General features: G+C 32.7%; 1 pseudogene; it reads right to left on the bottom strand.

Moving 5' to 3' along the window:
• Window positions 1-19,155: 19,155 nt before the first annotated feature.
• Window positions 19,156-19,274, bottom strand: LOC118607393 (annotated as a pseudogene).
• Between the last annotated feature and the right edge of the window lie 323 nt (window positions 19,275-19,597).

The raw sequence follows: 19,597 nt of genomic DNA, 5'->3' as shown, positions 1-19,597 counted from the left end.
TTTAAACATTTGGTAGAATTTTCCAGTAAAACCAGCTGGACAGATAGGGATATTCATATTATTTATTTCATGTTAGGTAATTTGTTCTAGTTTGCATGTTTTGAGACATTGGCCTGCTACGTGTGAGTTGGTGAATTTATGTATGCATTTTCATAGTATTTCTTTATTATCCTTTTGATATCTTCAAGATCTATAGTACTAGTAACTTTTTATTCCAGATACTGATAATTTTTATCTTCTCAATTTTTTCCTTTGTCATTCATGAAAGAAGTTTGTGAATTTTATTGATCTTTTCAAGAACTTACTATTTATTTCATTTATTTTTCTTATATTTTTACTAGTTTCAAATTCATTGATTTCTGTTCTTATCATTATTTGTTCCCTTTCTATTGATGGCTTTGGTTTTGATTTGTTATTTTTCTAGGTTCTTGAGGTGGGAGCTTGAATTATTGATTTGAGATTGTCCCACTTTTCAAATGAATGCTTTAAGTGTTATACTTCGCCCTCAGTCTGCTTTAGCCATGTCCCACAATTTTTGATATGTTTAATTTTTATTTAATTCCATGTATTTTTCTAATTTCCCCTTGAGGCTTCCATTTTAACTCATGTGTTAGCAGTACATGGTTTAGTATCCAAGTGTTTGATGCTATTGATTTCTGTTGTGGTTGGCAAAAATACTCTGTATGATTTCAGTTCTTTTAAATTTTTTTAGGCTTATTTTATGGCCCAGGATAAAATCTATCGCAGTATATGTTCCATGGACACTTGAAATGCATTTGTATTCTTGTGACATTGGGTGGAATGTCCTTTAAATGTTGATTAGATCTTGTTGGCTGATGGGTTTATTAAGTACTATACTCTTGCTAATTTTTGGTTTAGTTCTTTTATCAATTGTTGATACAGGTATGTTTAAGCCTTCATTTATTTCTCCTTTTAGTTTTATCAGTGTTTAGTTCACATGTTTTGCACTTCTGTTGTCCAATGCATACACATTTAGAATCGATGCATATTTTTTTGTGGATTAACCTTCATAAATTATGAAATGTCTCTGTCTCTGAAAATGTGCTTTTCTTTCCATATTATCTAATATCATAGCAACTCCTGTTTCTTTTTAGATTATACACACTATATCTTTTCCATCCTTTTACTTTCATCCATATTGTTATATTCGACATGAGTTTCTTATAGACAACCCATATTTGGGTCATGTCTTATAGTCCACTCTGCCAATTTCTGTATTTAATTTGTGTATATAGATGATTTACACATAATTTAATTACTGAAATGTTCAGGCTTATATCTACCTTTTTCATTGTTTTCTTTTATTCTTTCTATTTTTTATGTCTTTTTTTTCCTTACCTTCCCTTAAGTTATTTAAATATTTTTAGAATTTCATTTTGATTTATCTATAAGGGTTTATTTCTTTGTATAATTGTGTTAATGATTGCTCTGGGTATTATACGTTCAAAAGTTGTCACTGTCTACTGGTGTCATTTTACCAGTTCAAGTAGGAAAATCTTTGTTCCTTTATCATCCCCTATTTATAATATACTATCTTAAATACATACATGTAGAATCACATTAAACTTCTGTTTCAAACATCAAGCATAGACTGAAAAATTCAGGAGGAGAAGAAAAGCCTACATTAGTATCCATTTTTGCTTACCATATTCTTTCTTCCTCCCTGATGTTACAATGTTATTAGTCCCTTTCTATTTCCATAACTTGCTTTAGTTATTTCTTTAGGGCATATCTGGTAGCAATAAATTCTCTTAATTTTCCTTCATCTGAGAATGTCTTCATTCTTCCTTTATACTACAAAGATTTTTTCACTGGATGTAGGATCTGGGTTGACCAGTCTTTTCTTTTACCAGCTGAAAAATATTGTACTACCTTTTTCTGGTGTTCATGGCTTCTTATGAGAAACCTGATTTCGTTCTAATTTTTTTCCCTATAGGTAAGACACTGCTTTCTCTGGCTGTTTCACGAGTTTTCTCTTTAGTTTTCAGAAGTTTAACTATGTTGTGTCTTGTCATACTTTTCTTTGGGATTCTTAGTGATTAACTTATTGAATCTGTAGGTTTATGTCTTTTCACAAATTTGAGATGTTTCTGTGATCATTTCTTTATGTGCTTTTCTTCTCCTCTCCTTCCAGGACTCTAATGACATGAATGTTAGATCTTTTATCACCCCTTAAATCCCCTGAGAGCCTATTAATTTTTTTCCAGTTTAATTTTTCTCTATCATTCAAATTTAGTAATTTCTATTTGTCTATGTTTAGGTTCATAACTTTTCTATGTTCTCACAAATCTACTGTCATGCCCATCCACCGAGCTTTTAATTTCAGTTACCACATTTTTCAACTGTAAAATTTCCATTTGATTCTTAGTTATATCTTCTATTTATTTGCAAACACTTTGTTTCTTTGGTGAGATATTGTTTTTTCACCTGTGTCAAATGTGCTCACCATTGCTTGTCAAAGCATTTTTTTTTTTTTTTTGATGGCTGCTTTAAAATCTTTGTCTAATAATTCTAACATCTCTCTTTTTGGTGTTGAGATTTGTTCATCTTTTTCACCAAGTTAGAGATATTTTTGGTTCTTGGTATGACGAGTAATTTTTTTTTGAAATGTGGATATTTTGAGTAGTGTAATACAAGATTCTGGATCTTATTTAAACTTTCTTTTTTAGTTAGCTTCCTATGATACCAATCTGGCAGGAGAATTGGAGGCGCTGCCTCATTACTGCTAAGTAGAAATCCAGTTTCCTCACTCAGTTGCCATCGATGGGATTGCTCCTAGTAACTGCTGGGTGAGTGCGAGAGTGTCAACTTCACATTAGTCCTCCACTCATACCTCTTGGAATGAAAGGCATAGAAATGTGTTGTTATTGTTCCTCACATGGCTTTCACTGACATCATGGGGAAAGTGTACTAGCCTTGTTCACCTCTGACTCTCTACTAGATCTCCTCCTGCACTATCCCAAGCAAAGGGGTAGGGGTAGGCTTCTGTAATGGTCTCCATGACTACTGAGGCAGAAGGGGCATCTCTACTCAGTTACAGAAATGAAAGTTCATCTCCCTACAAAGCCGTCTCTCACACCATTACAGTGGAAGCTAGGGTCCCTTGTTACAGCCATGCAAAGGTAGAAGTCTAGGCTTTCTGCTCAGCGTTTGATGTTAGGACTGCATATGGTTTTACTGTGGTATTCTATGGAGTAGAGCAGTTATTGTTGAAAAATTTTCTGTATTTACATGATTCTCCTTATCTGGTCTCCTGCTAGAGGGAGCAAGCAATCTTTCTTCTGGCTTCTTGTCTACACTTGTTGGTATTTCCAGGTTGATGGGTTTTTTATTGTTGTTCGTTCGTCTGTTTTTCAGCTCTAAGTCTGGGATATATGAGGCAAAAAAAATCAAGTGAACTCATTGAAGTGTTCTTTGGAATTTGAAGTTTTTAGCTAATCTGCTATCTTCTCTATTTTTTGAGCCTCTTCGTATTTGAAGAATAGAAAAAGGTACATGTACTCTCTTTCTAGAAACAGAACTAATGAATATTTTGAAAATATTAAGTATATATGTATGCATTTATTCATAAATGATGCTGTCCTGAAAATTTTCTAACTTTAAAACCTGTGGCTGTTATAAGGCTTACTGTCAGAAGTGATAAAAGGGTAGCTAATAACTATAAGAATGGATCGATAGATAAGCTTTGATTGATTTGCTGTGTGATTGTAAAGGAAAAAACAGTCTTGAGGGTGGTTTTTTTTTTTTTTTTTTTTTTTTTTTTTTCTAAGATACAAGTTGTTTATTTCCTTTTCTAACAGCTCTTCTTCAGGACATCTTGGAGACTTGAGTCTTGAGATTTAATTTTAAACTGTTGGTAGAACTAAGGATGTTTTTTTCCTAATAAAATAGAAAAGTCTTAATTCCAAGGAAAAGTAGGATGCCCTTTGGAGGGATGAGACAGAAGTGATGTAAGAGGTCTTTTGAATGTATTTTTGCTTTATCCTCCTAGCTCAACTAAAATGGAAAGGCACCCCAAAATTGTGGGGAATAGCTTCTTTCTCAGAACTCTGAGGGAGACCACCCTACAGAAGGTCTCATAACAATAGCAGTAGCCACAGCAAAGTGATACGGAGATAGCTAGAAGTAGCTTCATTGTGTTTTTCTAAAGATTTGGAAATATATTTTCCCTCTCAGGTGGAAGGGTAAATGGAAATTGGCAGCCAGTGAGCTTGGAGTGGAGCAGTAGTAGTAAGGGGGTAAGAGATGAAGTAGTGCTGTGACAGAAGTCAGGGATTGATAACTAGTCCAAATGGATCAGAGGGTCAGAGGCTCTGCAGAGTGAGCTAGAGCTAAGGCAGTGCTGAGTTAGTGGAGGGAAGAAGGTGCACTTGATTCCTACTGTGGACTTGAGGAGTGAAATGTAGAAGCACATCCAGTCTATATGAAAAAATTTCATCTCCATGAATGCCAGTGAGAAATCAGAGGAATAGCAAAGGAATTGCTCAGCCTGGGTGCAATTTCCCATTGTGTTTCCTTACATCCAAGCTTAAATCTGGAGAAGAAAAATTATAGAGACAAACATTTGTGACAAGAAAATCGATACTTAAGTATAATGTCACCTTCAATTGAATGAATAGCCATACAAAGCTGAAATAAACCAATTTAAATGAAAAGATGCTGATATAACATTAAAAGGCAAGTTTTGATTTTAAATTCATTTGTAGCCTATGGGCTAGGGACTTGAGATGAAATTAGTCACAAAATAAAGAACATGGCAATAGTTTAGATCACTGTTGTAGATTTTTTCACACTGCTCTGTCCATCCTCACGCCCAACTCATATACTTGTAAGAGACATTCAGTTAACAAACGTTTGCCTGGACTGAAGAAAATATGTACTAAACTACTTACATTGGTTCTTAGTATACAACTGCCTACTTAGATTACTTTGTAAAATACTGTACAGATACTCAGAACAGCCCAACAGAAAAATCTATTGTGGTACTCCTGGATCTGTTGGATACAGATATGTCTTTCCCTTAGGGCATACTCAGCCATTTTATAAAAGGTATAACTTTTAGAAAGTACTCCTTGATGTAGAGCCTAAACTTATCTCCTTATAACTTCTATAAATAGTCTAGGGTTACCTTTCAGCCTCAACTTTCTTTAAATACTTAAAAATGACTGTCTTTCATTCTTAGTCATTTACTATAGACCCCATTTTGAGTTTCCTTAGTATTCTTATTTTTGTACTCTGAGTTTCATTCTGTATGTTCCACTTGAATTTTGGCATTCAGGATGAAATGAAGCATTTCTAGTGGAATCTGGCCAAAGGCAGTGAAGATGGTGATTTCTAAATAACATTGAATCACTGGACTTGCAATTTCAATCTGATAGATATCTTTTTATTTTTTTCTTTTCCATAATAACCACAACATATTTTGTAGAACATGGTATAGTTTACATGCACATGGTGATAGGCTTTTCTTGAAAAGAAAAATTATCCAGAGGGGTTCACTGGGATCATCACTAGAGAAGTTACAACTCCCAGTTAGTCACACCTGCCATAGTGAAATTCAAATTTGAGGATGACTCTGAAATAGGCAGAAGCAATCAAATAAATGGATGAGTCTGGGTCCTGAAAGAGATAAGATTGATGTTAATCATTAACAGTCATTGGTCAACCACTGATGTCAATTACCTTCAGGAGGGGATTTGGGGAGCAGGAGACACAGTGTGACTGTGGCAGACAGTAAGAGTGTTAACACCAGATATCAGCTTGAGTTTGGGTCTCCCACAGGTTTGGAAGTAGCTAGTCAATCCCTGAACAAGGTTATTATAAAAAGGGATCTAGATATGATAAAAGACTTTTAAACTAGTGTTATAAATGTTATTGTTTTCATTGAAACATGGAATCTGCCTCAGTTTAATTGCCTGCTAAATTAACATAATTAGTAAGTGGCAAATCTGGCATTTTAATTTGCATCTTTAGACACAAAGATTGGTGATCTTTTTACTGTATTATGACTTACTCTATATTTCAGTTAGCTAATCTTCCAAAAATGTTAAATAGCAAACCACCCAGAATCTAGTAGCTTAAAATAGTAATATTTCATTCTCATCATCTGGAGTCCTCGAGATTCTGGACAGCTGGACAATTATGCTGGAAGTTGCAGCAGCTGATGTAGACTTGTTTTTCATTGCAAGTATGTGAGTCAGCTGCCCTGGTTCAGGTGCTTCTCATCCTTTAACCAGTGGGCTAGCTGGAGCATGCATGGCAGAGATAAAAGGATCTCTGCTAGGCCTCTAAGACCTAAGATGGGAACTGACAGTTATTTCCACTCCATCCACTGGCCAAAGAAAATTATTTGGCTAATCCCTGAACCAAGGAATGGAGAAGTATTACCCATAATGAAACTTCAAGAAAGGTAAGGATGATGGAGGGCTACCCTTCATCTGCCTACTATGTGTTAAAACCAGAATTAGATTATAAGAAAATAGTTTATGTGCCTGATTTCCTGCTGATTACGTTGAAGGTCTTAGTTTTTCCACCCGATATGGAATAAACTTATACCCAGAAGTTCAGGCAACTCTAAATGTGCAGATGAAAAAATAGAGAAACAGGAAGGAAAACGGAATTCCAGATACTTGTATTTACTAAACTTTATTTCTGTTTGCACCTCTGAATTCATTTAACTTGTTTCAAATTTATTTTCTTGAAGGCAGTGGTTATTGCACTATTTTCTATCTTTATGAAATAACAGAATCTACTTTTTAATAAGTGGTCAGAAAACACAGGATGAAATAATGTCTGAAGTCTAAATTTTTCCTTTAAGATGTCATTAAAGTTTTGAGAAATTTTATCTAATATAAAAGAAATGAAACAATATAAAATAAAATGAAACAACATAGAAATCATATTTTCCCAAGTTTTTATGAAAAGTTTCAAATACAGAAGTTTCGAAAATCAGAGTGGAGTGTTGTTTCGACTTTTCTACAAATAAACTCAGATTTCTTGATAATTTTTTTTCTTGAAGATATATTTAGTTTCTTAACCTTTTTAACTGACAGAAAAATAATTTCAGATGTCTTTTTTGAGTTTAGCAAATCCTTTTAATCAGTAGATATTTTGTTGACTCCACCTTACGCTTTTCCTTATAGTCATATATTACAAGCCATCATCTACCGTTATTCTCCCATCCTTTTGCTTTGGATTAATAAAGTCAATCAAGCTTCTTAAAAGTTTAAAATGTTCCTTATTTTTATCTTGACTTTCTCCCATGTATTATTAACGCTTTTTCTTAATGGTCAAATATGTTACAGAAATCTAGATTTCATGACTTTCTACATTCTACAGAGGAAAGTGATATGTTTATACCTCATCCTTTCTGCATTAATTTTGAGAAAATATACTGCTTTATATTTTTTGGAATTACATTTGAAAAATTCATGCTGCAGCATTAACCAAGAACACTGCATTGCAAAAACTGATGCTTGGGCATAACACTGAGTCCCTAGATTTAGTTTTTCTTTTCCAGGTTGTTATGTGTCCAGCAAGATGCTTTTCTCAAAGTAGTGGGCAGTAATAAATATAAGGAAAATTTCATTGAATTAAAGATCTTTTTGTAATTCTCAAATGCCTAGAGAGTAAAGGGCTTTCGGTGTTTCTTGGCTCATTGCTTCCATCCTAATAGTTTAACATCTCCCACCTGTGTAAGAAAATGCCATTAAACTGTTTTTAAATTTAAAAAAAAAATTTTTAATGAAAAGTTAAAGACATTTGGAGTTTATTCAGAAGTACTCTGCATTGATACTGTTTGTGCTGACACAAAAGATCTTTCAAATATTTTTAAATTTTTAAATTCTTCATAAAAGATTACAATCATCTACAACCTGAACACATCTGTACTTCTAATTTTTAAACAGGTTTACTTATGTTTTAAGTGCAACTGGTATACTTTATATTTTTCACATATTATAATATACTTTCCCAAATTCATACCCAGTGTTCATATTTATAATTTCTGGTATCTATATAATATTCCATGGAATTGGTATCCACAATGAGAATGTGTCTAGTAATTTCCAATTTTTTATTGTAGTTATGCCACAATGCTTCGATTAACATCAACTTCTTTATCTTTTCTTAAAATATATCCTATAAATAAATTCCAGAAACTAACTAGCAGGTACATTTTAATTTAGTTACATGTGGTTTAATTTCATTTTTGTAACCCATTACATCAATAAAATAAAGCACCAATATTATATTTGAAGAAGGTCAAGGTCATAATAAACATTTTAAGCCGTTAAGCAAATGTATTGACCAACTACATGTAAACATAGAGAATGTCATTTCATGATTGTTAGTTGGTTGCTTTTTTGTTTTAATAAACTCTTTTCCAGTTCTAGGATATAAAGCTGAGGTGTTCAGTCACCCGATTAATCCAGATATTGAAATAACAAAAGGAAAATTTTAATTCCAAAGACAATCTTAAATAGATCATCTTCATTTTACGTAGTGGTATCTGCCAGTAATTTGGGGTGCATAACTGGAAATGTGTACTAGAAGACTCATAAAATGGAGATTTTTACTCCCAAATTCAGCACAATGCTTCTATAAATAACTGCAAGTGTTTGCGTCATCTCCCTCGCCTATCCCAGCCAGATACATCCCTTAATTTCGACTGACCAAGACACCCGTACGCTCCTGTCGGCTTTGCTAAAATTTAGACAGGCTTCTTCCTGCCAATAGGCCCCTGACCTCCACGTTTACTTTAGGAAACCTAGAATTGTAAATTCTTTTTCTGCCGCTCTGAGTTGTAATTCTTCTCCCAGGCTTTTGTCAGTTTTACAACCCTGAAATGCTTTTCTCAAGGACTGGGAGCCAACCCTTTGAAAGGTAATCATCAAGAAAGATAATGTTTGTATCACAGTCTGTGGAAAGGTAGAAGCCTCATTTCAATCAGCAACAATTAGCAAACGCGTATAGTCTAATCACATTGGCCAACTTCCCCTTTCTCCAAGTACTTTTCTATCAGCTCAGCCCAGTGCTAAAAATCAATCCTGCCTTTTGTTTCAGGGGAGTTGAGTTTTGTCTCTCTCTTCTATTGTAAGAGTCTTACATAATGTCTTGGCTGTTTACCTCTATCCAGTGCAATTTTTCTTTGACTCATGTGTGTCTCTATATCTATAACTAATACCTATCGATCTCTCCTATTTCTCTGGAGAACCTTGACTAATATACACACAGAGTAAATCCAGCAGCATTTGGTAGTAATAAGAATTTCATTTGGAACCAATCTTATAGAATCAATCACTACAAATTGTTTCATATTCAAATTATTTTTGTATTTCAAAGGCTATCATTGCTATGGAAATTATGAGGTTTCTTCTTCCAATATTGAATGCTAATGTAATGTGAAAATGTGAAAATCATTCACTAGCACAGAAAGTACTCTGATTCTTAAGCCTGTGTCAGTTGGGACTTGCATGATTATTTAATCATATCCTTCCTCTTGTGGATTCTATGCTTCTTTGACTTCCCTTGCAAGGTAGAGTTAGATATGAAAAACTAGGTGAATAAGCTACAATATAGGATTCCTTATCTTGAGTAATTGAGGGGATGTGGCTACAGATAAGACTTGAATAAGAATATTGATCTTAGGACAAATTAGACCTGAGTACCTAGAATTAAATTAAATATTCTGATTCATCTTGCACTTAATAATAGGACGAAACTATCTGTGTGTGGATAATATATCTACTTATTTTGCTGAGTAAAGCTATATGAAATTCTGATAAATGCATTACCTTGATTAAAGTAACTTGGTTTCATCATTTTCAGAAAGGGTTATGCCAACCAGAAAATCATAATTATAAAGAACAATTCTTTCTATTGAGAAATTATATAAGAGATTTCAAATCCTATCACAAAAGTGCACAGACTTTGAGTGCACACAATAAAGGAATAATTTATATATTTCATGTATGTAATAATAAAAATATATAAATATCACAGAAGAGTAATTCAATATGTTAATAAAACTATAAACACTGGAAAGCAGTTGGCATCTCAGTGGGCTGTGAAAGAAAGGAAATTACAAAATTTAAATGTGACAATCTATGATTGAAAAATAAAACACTAATATTGTTTATGGATCCATAATATCTTACAGATTCCTTTAAAACATGCATAAGAAGTATTAAATTCAGCAGAGAAAGGGGAGAGGACAATGGAATGAACAGAGAAACTTCATTTATTTGCAAGATTTTACTTAAAATTTGAATCAAACATGCAAATATTTTTTGGGTTTTTTATTATTTCACTTAATGTATTCTAAAACATTTTGTAATGAACAATTAAAACATTTAAAGATATTAAAATATATTTTAATGACAGAGAAATATTGATGAAAAATTTTACCACTATTTTAATATTTTCTACCTAACGGTCATATAAACATATTCTATATTTAACTAAAATATTTAGATTTAGTGGATTAGAAAATTAAATCTATACTGGATATTGACTCAGTTGAATATGTAGGGAAAATACATAATGCTTGAATCTAATGAATACAACAGCTAATACTTATAAGGAAAAATGGATTTATACATTTTTGTGTTTTTTAAATGAGAAGTTACGTGACTTTAATAAACTTTTTATCCTCATCATAGTTACCTTCTAAATTATAAATTAGAAATAAAAGTATCTCTTTTTAAAAGTGAATTTTTGACCAGAAACATATCGGATTTTTTTTTTTTAATTTGTGCGATCTTCAAAAACACACAGGGTAGAATAATTGAGTAGATAACTACCTCAGGCAATTGGATATCATAAGGCATGCTTTTCATTCTACTTCTGAAAGATTAGTAGGCTCATTTTTATGAATGTGTGTATAGTAAGTTCTTGTTCTTTATCCTGAAGTTTCAGACCCTGTTGTGGCCCATATTATTCCCCATTTACTTTCCAGCACCCTTCCTTCATAGACACAGACACAGACATGGCCATCATCTTGTTATTTAAATATGTCATGTATCCATCTAACTCTGTGCTTTTGTTGCTTTTTCAAATGTCTGCCACCTAACAACAAATAAATTTTTTTTCCAAAAATAAAATTTGTATAACCTACAAAATTAAAATAATTTTGGATCCAAAGTTATATCCGTTTTATGTGGCTTACAGTTATTAAGTATTGTTTAAACATCTGTATAATATAAAAGTCTCCGTAAAGTCATATTTACATTAATCTTATTCGTTAGACAACTCATACAGGAATATTTGCTACTAAGACTAGTTAGGTATATTTAACAAAATTTGGTGTGTAATATATATGCCATCTGTTCATATTACTAAACAACTTAATTTGTCTTGCTAATTGCAGCAGTAATCAGTTCTGAAATATAGTTTACTTATGCAAAAGTATGCCAGTTGAAGGCACTAGTGTGGTGTGTGGATTAAAAGATAAGACCAGCTTTGACCAGGGTTATCTGTTATGCATATTAAATTACTTTCTTACTGAGTGTTGTTGAAATGAATATTTTGGGGGGATTTGTTTTATGGATAAAATAAAACTTTTTGAAGTTGTACGTTATACACATACTGAAACTTAAAATGTGCCACTTTCCCACCTTAACTAAAGGCAATATGGGAATATACCTTACCTGTTACACACCCTTGAGTATTTGACCTTTATGTGAGAATAGCTTAGGCAAGTATACGTTTTGTGTATAGAAGTGTTGTCTTATATCATGTCATGGTTAAATTCTAGATCTGGAATTGTGCCTGATATAAGCATTAATAAATTAATAATATTTCAATGCAGTCTCAGGCATTCAGTATGATCTAAGAAGAATACATTTTTTCCTTTACATAATTGTTACTATTTTTTCAAGAGTTTCACATTTTTTAATTATCAGTTATTCTATTTCTATTAATTACAGTTCTATTCATTTTTATGTTGTTAGAATTAAACTGTTAACCTTTTATACTACTCTATAATAGAAGATGAATTTACTTCTTTTGCAATCATTCTGTGTTGAATACTGAGACAATAATTTAGAATAATAATTTAATAGCATTGTTGTCCAAAGATCTTAGAAATAACTGATAAAGAATTATGAGAAATATATACTTAACAATAACTAGTGAAATATTTGGTAAGCTATAAACTAAATAATAGATACGATGATAATATTAAAGTTACTTATAGTAAATTAGAAACAAAACATTTTTATCTCTGGTGTTGTCTTTGCTCTGAAGTTTACTTTGTCATATATTAATATAGCCACTTTTGCTTACTCTAAAATGGTGTTATGGTAGATCTTTCCCCATCTTTTTACCTTTAACCTACCAATATCATTATAGTTCTAATAAGTTTTTTTGTTGATAGTATATAGTTTTATCACGTTTTCAGTACATTTTGATAAAATCTGTCATTTAATTACTATTTTGAGATTTTTTTTTTTTTACTTTAAGATGATTATTGTGTGGATTTAGGTTTACCATTATGGTTCTGTTCATTCTCTTCTTTGTTCTATTTCCAGAGAAACAGAACCTACTTTTTAATAGGTTTGTAAAAAATGTAGCATTCTATTTTAATTAGGATATTGTGATTTTAATGTCTCTTTATATAGTTTTTAGTCATTACTCTAGGGTTTATAAAAGACATAAATAACCCTTCATAATTTATGTACTGTTGATGTTTTTCTTCTTGAATTAGAATGTAGAAATGTTGCCATCATAGGGATTTCTTCACTGATGTTCCTTAGTGCTATAGTTGTCTTAGGTGCTATATCTATACACATTGAAAATCCTATTGAACAATGTTTTAATTTTGTTTCAAATATCAAACTTATTTTGAAGACTTCAGAGAATAGTCTATTTAATTATGTTTTACTTATAATTTCTTTCACTTTCCTTCATGCTTAATTTTTCAAGTTTCTTTCTGATATCATTTTCTTTAATAATTTTCTTTGGAAATTATTTTAGATTCCACTGTTACCTATGACTTTTTTAGTTTTCTTCCTTCAGAGAATGTTGTCATTTTGTCTTCAGAACTTAAAGATATTTTGACTGGATGCAGAATTCTGGATTGACAGATATTTTCCCTGAGCACTTTAAAAACATACCATTTCAGTCAACAAACGAATGAGTATACACACACACACACATACATATACATGTAAATATAATGGAATATTATTCAACAGTGAGAAGGAAGGATGTCCTGCCATTTGCAACAACATGGGTGAAACTGGGGGAAATTATGCTAAGTAAAATAAGCCAGACAAGTATTGTATGATTTCATTCAAATGTGGAATGTTAAAAAAATAAAATCGAACCCATAGAAGCAGAGAGTAGAATGGTGGTTCCCAGGTGCTGGGGATGGGGAAATGGTTAGATGTTAGCTAAATGGCAGGAAGTTGCAGTTATGTAAGATGAATAAGTCCAGAGGTCTAATATGTAGGCATAATGATTATACTTAATACTGTATTGAGCACTGGAAATAAGCAGAGAGTAGATTTCAGATGTGCTCATCACAGAAAATGGTAACCGAGGAGCCGATATATTATCTTGATTTTAGTAGTCATTTGTATATATAATACGTTATACACCTTAAAGATATGTATACAATTTTTATTTAAAAAAATATAAGTGCCACTTCTTTCTGGCCCCATTTTTGATGAAAAAACTGTAGTCAGTTGAATTGTTTCCTATAGTTAATATATCAGTTTTCTGGTTACTTCCAGTGTTGTTTCTTTGTGTTTGGTTTTCCGAAGTTTGATTATGATGCATCTGGACAAAGATCTATTGGACTTATTCCATTCTGGGTTTATCAAGATCCTTGGATTTTTAGATTTTTGTCTTTTGCCAAATTTGAAAAGTCTTCTTATACTATCTCTTCAAATAATTTTCAGCACCACATTCTTTAACTGCCTTTTGAAACATCAATAACATGAACTTTAGAGTACTTATTAATTTTTAACAGTCCCTGAAGCTCTGTTTATTTTTTTCCAGTCTTATTCAGGTTGAATATTTTCTACTGACCTGTCTTAAAGAGCTCATTGACATTTTTTCCGTCATCTCCATTCTGCTACTGAAATCATCTAGTAAGATTTTTACTTTTATTATTGAAATTTTCAGTTCTAACAGTTTCATTTTTTTTTTAGTCTTCTATTTCTTTACCAGCCCTTTCTATTTTTCTATTTTTAAAAGAAGGTGCACAATCACTTTTCCGACTATTTTTATAACAGTCACTTTTAAAGTCTTTATCATGTAATAGCTTATCTCTGTCATTTTGGTGTGAGTGGAATTTTTGTTTTTTGTTTGTTTTTTTGTACGCCAAATAATTGTAACCTGGTCATTTTTAGTATTACATTATGAAACTCTGTGTCTTATCTAAGTCCTATGGATAATGTTAATAATATTTTTCTTTTAGTAGGCATTCAACACAAGGTCAGGCCCCAAGTTCAAGCACTTCTGTGGACTCTGGTTTTATCATTAGTTTACTTTTTTCAAAACTTTACAGTGCTCTTTGGATCGAACCCAGATGTGTGGCACCCAACCGATCATTTTGAATCTTGGATAATTGTCTATTCACTTACTCAGTTCTCAAAGATTTTAATATAATGCTTATTAAGAACAAATCTATGCATATTCAGGTAGTGGGTGAGTCTAGGAGTTTATAAACAACTTCAGTGTGTCTCTTTTCTGAGCTTCCTTTACTCCAGAGTCTTCCCAGTACTTTCCTGTTTTGTGAGATTATCCTCGTCTATCATTCAGCCAAACACTTGCAACACTAATAACCTTTCTCTGCTGTACACTTGCATGATTGCATCCATGTCTGGTGTTGAGTAGATAATGAAAAGCAAGAAAAACGAGACAATGGGAATGACTCAATCTTCTAACCGCATTTCCACTGTATGGAGAGGGAAGTTTCTACTTCTCAGGGTTTGGCTCCTGCAGTTTCCCTTAGCTGACACTGCCACTGCCCCCATGGAGATTGGTGGTGAATTGGGCAGGAACACAGAGAAAAGGAAAAAAGTGCATTTTCGTACTCTCCTAAGGATAGAGTTCTCTTTCTTGCTCCAAGACTATCTCCACTGGAACTCTGTAGGTGCCACACTACCCACATCCAGGTTTCTGGCTGCATCGAGTTCAGGTGGGGGATGTGGTGATGGTGGGTGGGTGAGGGGGACAATGGTAAATTCATTACATATTCAGTGATAATTCTAGTTTGGTATTCTTCCCTCGTCTGTCTGCTACTGTTTCCTTCCATAGTGCTGAAATTTATCTTCCATATATTCTCTCCAGGTTTTATAGTTAGATTAATTGGAAGAGACCAGATGGAGTATGCTTACTCCGTGTTACCCAGAACCAGAATTGACACAAATATATTGATGTTCATAGAAATTTTTGGAATGATGCTTAAGCATAGAGCATATGCTTAGATTGTGATAACAAGGAAAGTTGAGGGTTTATTAATGTTCTATACTGCTTGAAATTTTTATTTTTATCTTGTGGGTTTTTTTTTTTAATTTGTCAACTGTTTGTCATATGCAGTTTGCAAAAATGACCCTGATTATTCCTCTCATTGTATTCATGTTTCTTGCCAATGAATTTATAGATACTCTTATCAAGAATTGGAGTCTATTTCTCTAGCTCTTAAATCTGTCCTGAACTGTGATTTTCTTTGATATATAGGATGTGGTGGAAGTGAAATGTGCCACTGTGAATCTAGGCATGACTGTGAGCCTGGCACGCTTTGCCCTCTGTCAACCTGCTTTTGACAACAGGTACATGAGCGACTCCAGCTGAGACCAGCCCTAACTGCTGACTTGAGAATTAGATTTAAATAAATTATTGTGCTTTCAATTGAAAAATATATAAGTGTAAGGGAATAATAAGATAGCAAAACACGATATATGAATACACATGTGATTCTGAAATTTTTTAACTTTCATACTTGACAACCCCATCATCTCCATTAGGTAAACTATGCTTTGATTAAAATAGCTGAGTGTTGGGGGACTGTATAAATTAGAATGTAAAGATTTCCATCTGTTCCCATAGGCAGAAATATGCTATGATATCTCATTATCTGTACATCTTTTTGTCCTAGGTTAGATTATCAATTTCAAGAAATAAAATATATTCCTTTTCCTAGGCTCAAATTGCAAAAAAAAAAAAAAAAAAAAAAAAAAAAAAAAGAAGAAAAGAAAAAGAAAAAAGAAAAGAGAGAGAAAAGTGGGGGAAGAAAAAAGAAAAAGAAAAAAAATAATGTAACTAAAAGTGATCAAATTTAGTTTATTTAAAGTAATCAATTTTATTGTTATTTCGTTTTCCTACACAACTCACTGGAGTCACCAATTAAAATAACAGGCTCAAAGATGGACTTTGAGCTAACAAGATCAATTTACTGTGCCAAGGTAGAAAAATTGAACAAAATTAAAGCAATTTACTAATATGTAACATTGAAGAACTTGAAGTGTGCTTTGAAACTTTTTTTTTTTTTTAAGTATATTGCATTAGTTATCAATTAAATTTAAAGGTCTCCTCCTTGTCGAACTCTCTTTTTGGGGCATATTTAACTCCAGAAGTATAAACTTTTGTTTTTGAAACAGATACTTCTTACAATATATGAAATTTGTCTTCATTTTCAAGATTTCTGGGCACGTTCTGGACACAGACTATCTGGCATAACATCTGACTGAATTCTCATTTGCAGAACATAATCAGAACTTAGGGATATCAATTTTCACAATACTCTTCTAATTATACCAATGAGAGGTAACCTTTGGACAAAAATGACATTCAAAGAAAACTGGACCATTTCTTCTCAACGTGATGTGGATTAAAAAAGACCAGTCCTTATGAACTTCTTGTTGCTGATATTTGACACCTAAGAATGTATATGGTCTCATTATTTATAATAGTCTTAGGAGAGCACCTATACATATTGGCACTTTGGTAAAATAGACCATTCATTAATTTGTTTTTTCTAAATTTTAATGTTCTCATCTTTCAATTACAATTTGAAGAGTGAAAAGAAGTCAGTTTTTGGCACATTATCGTTGCTAATATGAATTGCTTTTCTAAATTTTGGTAACTCTTTAAACTTTATTTCTTAAGTTGTTGAAAACCAATAAACTTGTATTTATGACTAAAATTTATTGCTTGATGCATTTATTAAAATTGAAAATTTTACTTATTATAGCCTTAGAGAATTTTGAAATGTTATATTCAACAATTTTTAAATACTAACCTTAAAGAAAGAATGACATATGGCAAATGGAGCCAGAACGCTTAGCTTTGAAACCATAGTGAATTTATTTAAATTCTTTGGCTATTGGAATATTATAAATGAGGATAATTCTGTTTTTTTATCTTATAATTGATAAACTTTTAAGAAAATTAGCAACAGTTATGTTGCTCTATATTATAGTCTTCCTTGTTTGTAAAAGCATTAAGATAACAGCTGTACTATTGATAAATTAGAGGTATAATAAAAATAACAGCTACCATTAATTCAATGTTTTTATGTAATTTATTACACATACATGTATTTTATTCAACCATCAAAAGACTGATTTGGGTTTAGAGAGTTTAACTTGTTCTTTGTAATTCAGCTAGTATTTGGGAGACCAGAAATTATAATTCGTGACTATTTTACACCAGGTCTATAGTGTACTAATAGACATATGATAAGATGTACAACATAATTGTTTGATACTTGCATGCGCTGTGAAATGACCACAATAAGTCTAGTTAACATCTGTCACCATATGTAGTTATAGTTTTTTTTTTCTTGCGAGAACTTTTATGATCTACTCTTATAACTTATGCAATACAGTATTAACTATAGTCTTCATGCTTACATAATACCCCCATGACTTAGTTATTATGTAACGTATACCTTTTGACCTCCACCAATCTGTTTTCTGTATCTATGAGCTCAGGGGTTTTTTTTGTTTGTTTTGGTGTGGTTTGGTTTTTGTTTTTAGACTCCAAATATAAGGGAGATCATATAGAGTTCATATATCTCTGTAGACTTATTTCACTTAACATAATGCCCTCAAGGTCCATCCATCTTCTCACAAATGGTACTTTACCTTCTATTTCAAGGCTGAAAATATTCCTGTGTGAGTGTGTGTATCCCATTCTTTATTTCTCCATTGATAGATACTTAGGTGGTTTCCGTATCTTGGATACTATAGTGCTGCATTGAACATATAGGTACATCCATCTCTTTAAGTTAGTATGTTCATTTTCTTCAGATAAATATCCACAAATGGAACAGCAGGATCAAATTTTCTATTTTTATTTTTTGGGAAAACTTCATACAGTTTTCTATAGTGACTGCACCTATTTACATTCTCATAACAATGCACAGGGGTTCCCTTTTCTCTACATCTTCATCAATACTAGTTATATTCATTCATTCATTTGCCATTCTGACAGGTGTGAAGTGATATCTCATTGTGGTTTTGGTTTGTGTTTTCCTGTCTTTAACTTCTGACACTTAAATTATAATGTGACTTATTGTGGATCTCTTTGGATTCACTTTATTTAAAGCTCTCTGGGCTTCCTGAATGTGGGTGTCTTTTTCTTCAGATTAGGGAAGTTTTCAGCCATTATTTTTTCAAATAAGTTCTCTGCCCCTTTATCTTCTTCTGGGACCTCTATAGTACAAATGTTGGTTACTTGATGTTGTCTCATAAATCTTTAAGCTATCTTTCTTCGTTTTTTTTTTCCCTCTTTACTCTGATTTGGTGAGGTTTATTCTGCTGTCTTCTAGTTCACTGCTACTTTTATCAACTTCAAAAAATTAGGGTGTCAGGCAAGGTTATAAACTCCTTTCTAGGAGATATCAGATAACTGTGGAGTGATGTATAGGGAGACCACAGAAATGGCACCTGACAGCCTCTGTTCCCTGCAAATATCTCCCTAGATACCTAGAAGTGGCCAAACCAGAAGCTTGCCCTTCAGACCAAAGCTTCTGGATGAATAGCTGCCTTTCACAGAAAGACTAGTGATTGATTTTTTTTTTTTTTTTTTAAGGTGAGACAACCCTTGGTTGCCCTCACAGATTACAAGGACCTAGTCAGTTTACAATCCCTTATTATTTTTTATTTACTTTACTTTTTATGCCTACAGCACCTGGTCTTCCTAGGTTGTCTCCCATCCAAGTACTAACTAGGCCCAACCATGCTTAACTTCCAAAATCAGATGGGATCAGGCTTGTTCAGGGTAGCATGGCTGTAGACTAGACTAGTGATTTATTTCAGTCTGCTGTATGTGCAGTGCCTGAGTGATACTCTGCCAAGAACAGTCTCTCCAAAATTACAGTCTAATGGAACCAACAAAACAACCCACTTGGCCACCAGAGCCAGGGTCTCCTTGATATGAGCTCCATTGTTTTTCAAAGCTGCATGTTTTGGAGGCTTGCATCTCAGGTATAGATATTAATTGTTGGGGTGCCTGAGGTGGGCATTAAATCTTTCACTCCTCAGGGAGAAGCTTTGCTTTTGAGTTCCTTTCCAGTTGTGGGCTGCTGTGCCAGGGAGGGCTTTTAAGGTCTCATTTTTAA

Source organism: Rousettus aegyptiacus, unplaced genomic scaffold (genome assembly GCF_014176215.1).
Source record: "Rousettus aegyptiacus isolate mRouAeg1 unplaced genomic scaffold, mRouAeg1.p scaffold_m13_p_8, whole genome shotgun sequence".
Taxonomy (NCBI): Eukaryota; Metazoa; Chordata; class Mammalia; order Chiroptera; family Pteropodidae; genus Rousettus; species Rousettus aegyptiacus.
This window is presented reverse-complemented; position numbering and strand designations above follow the sequence as displayed.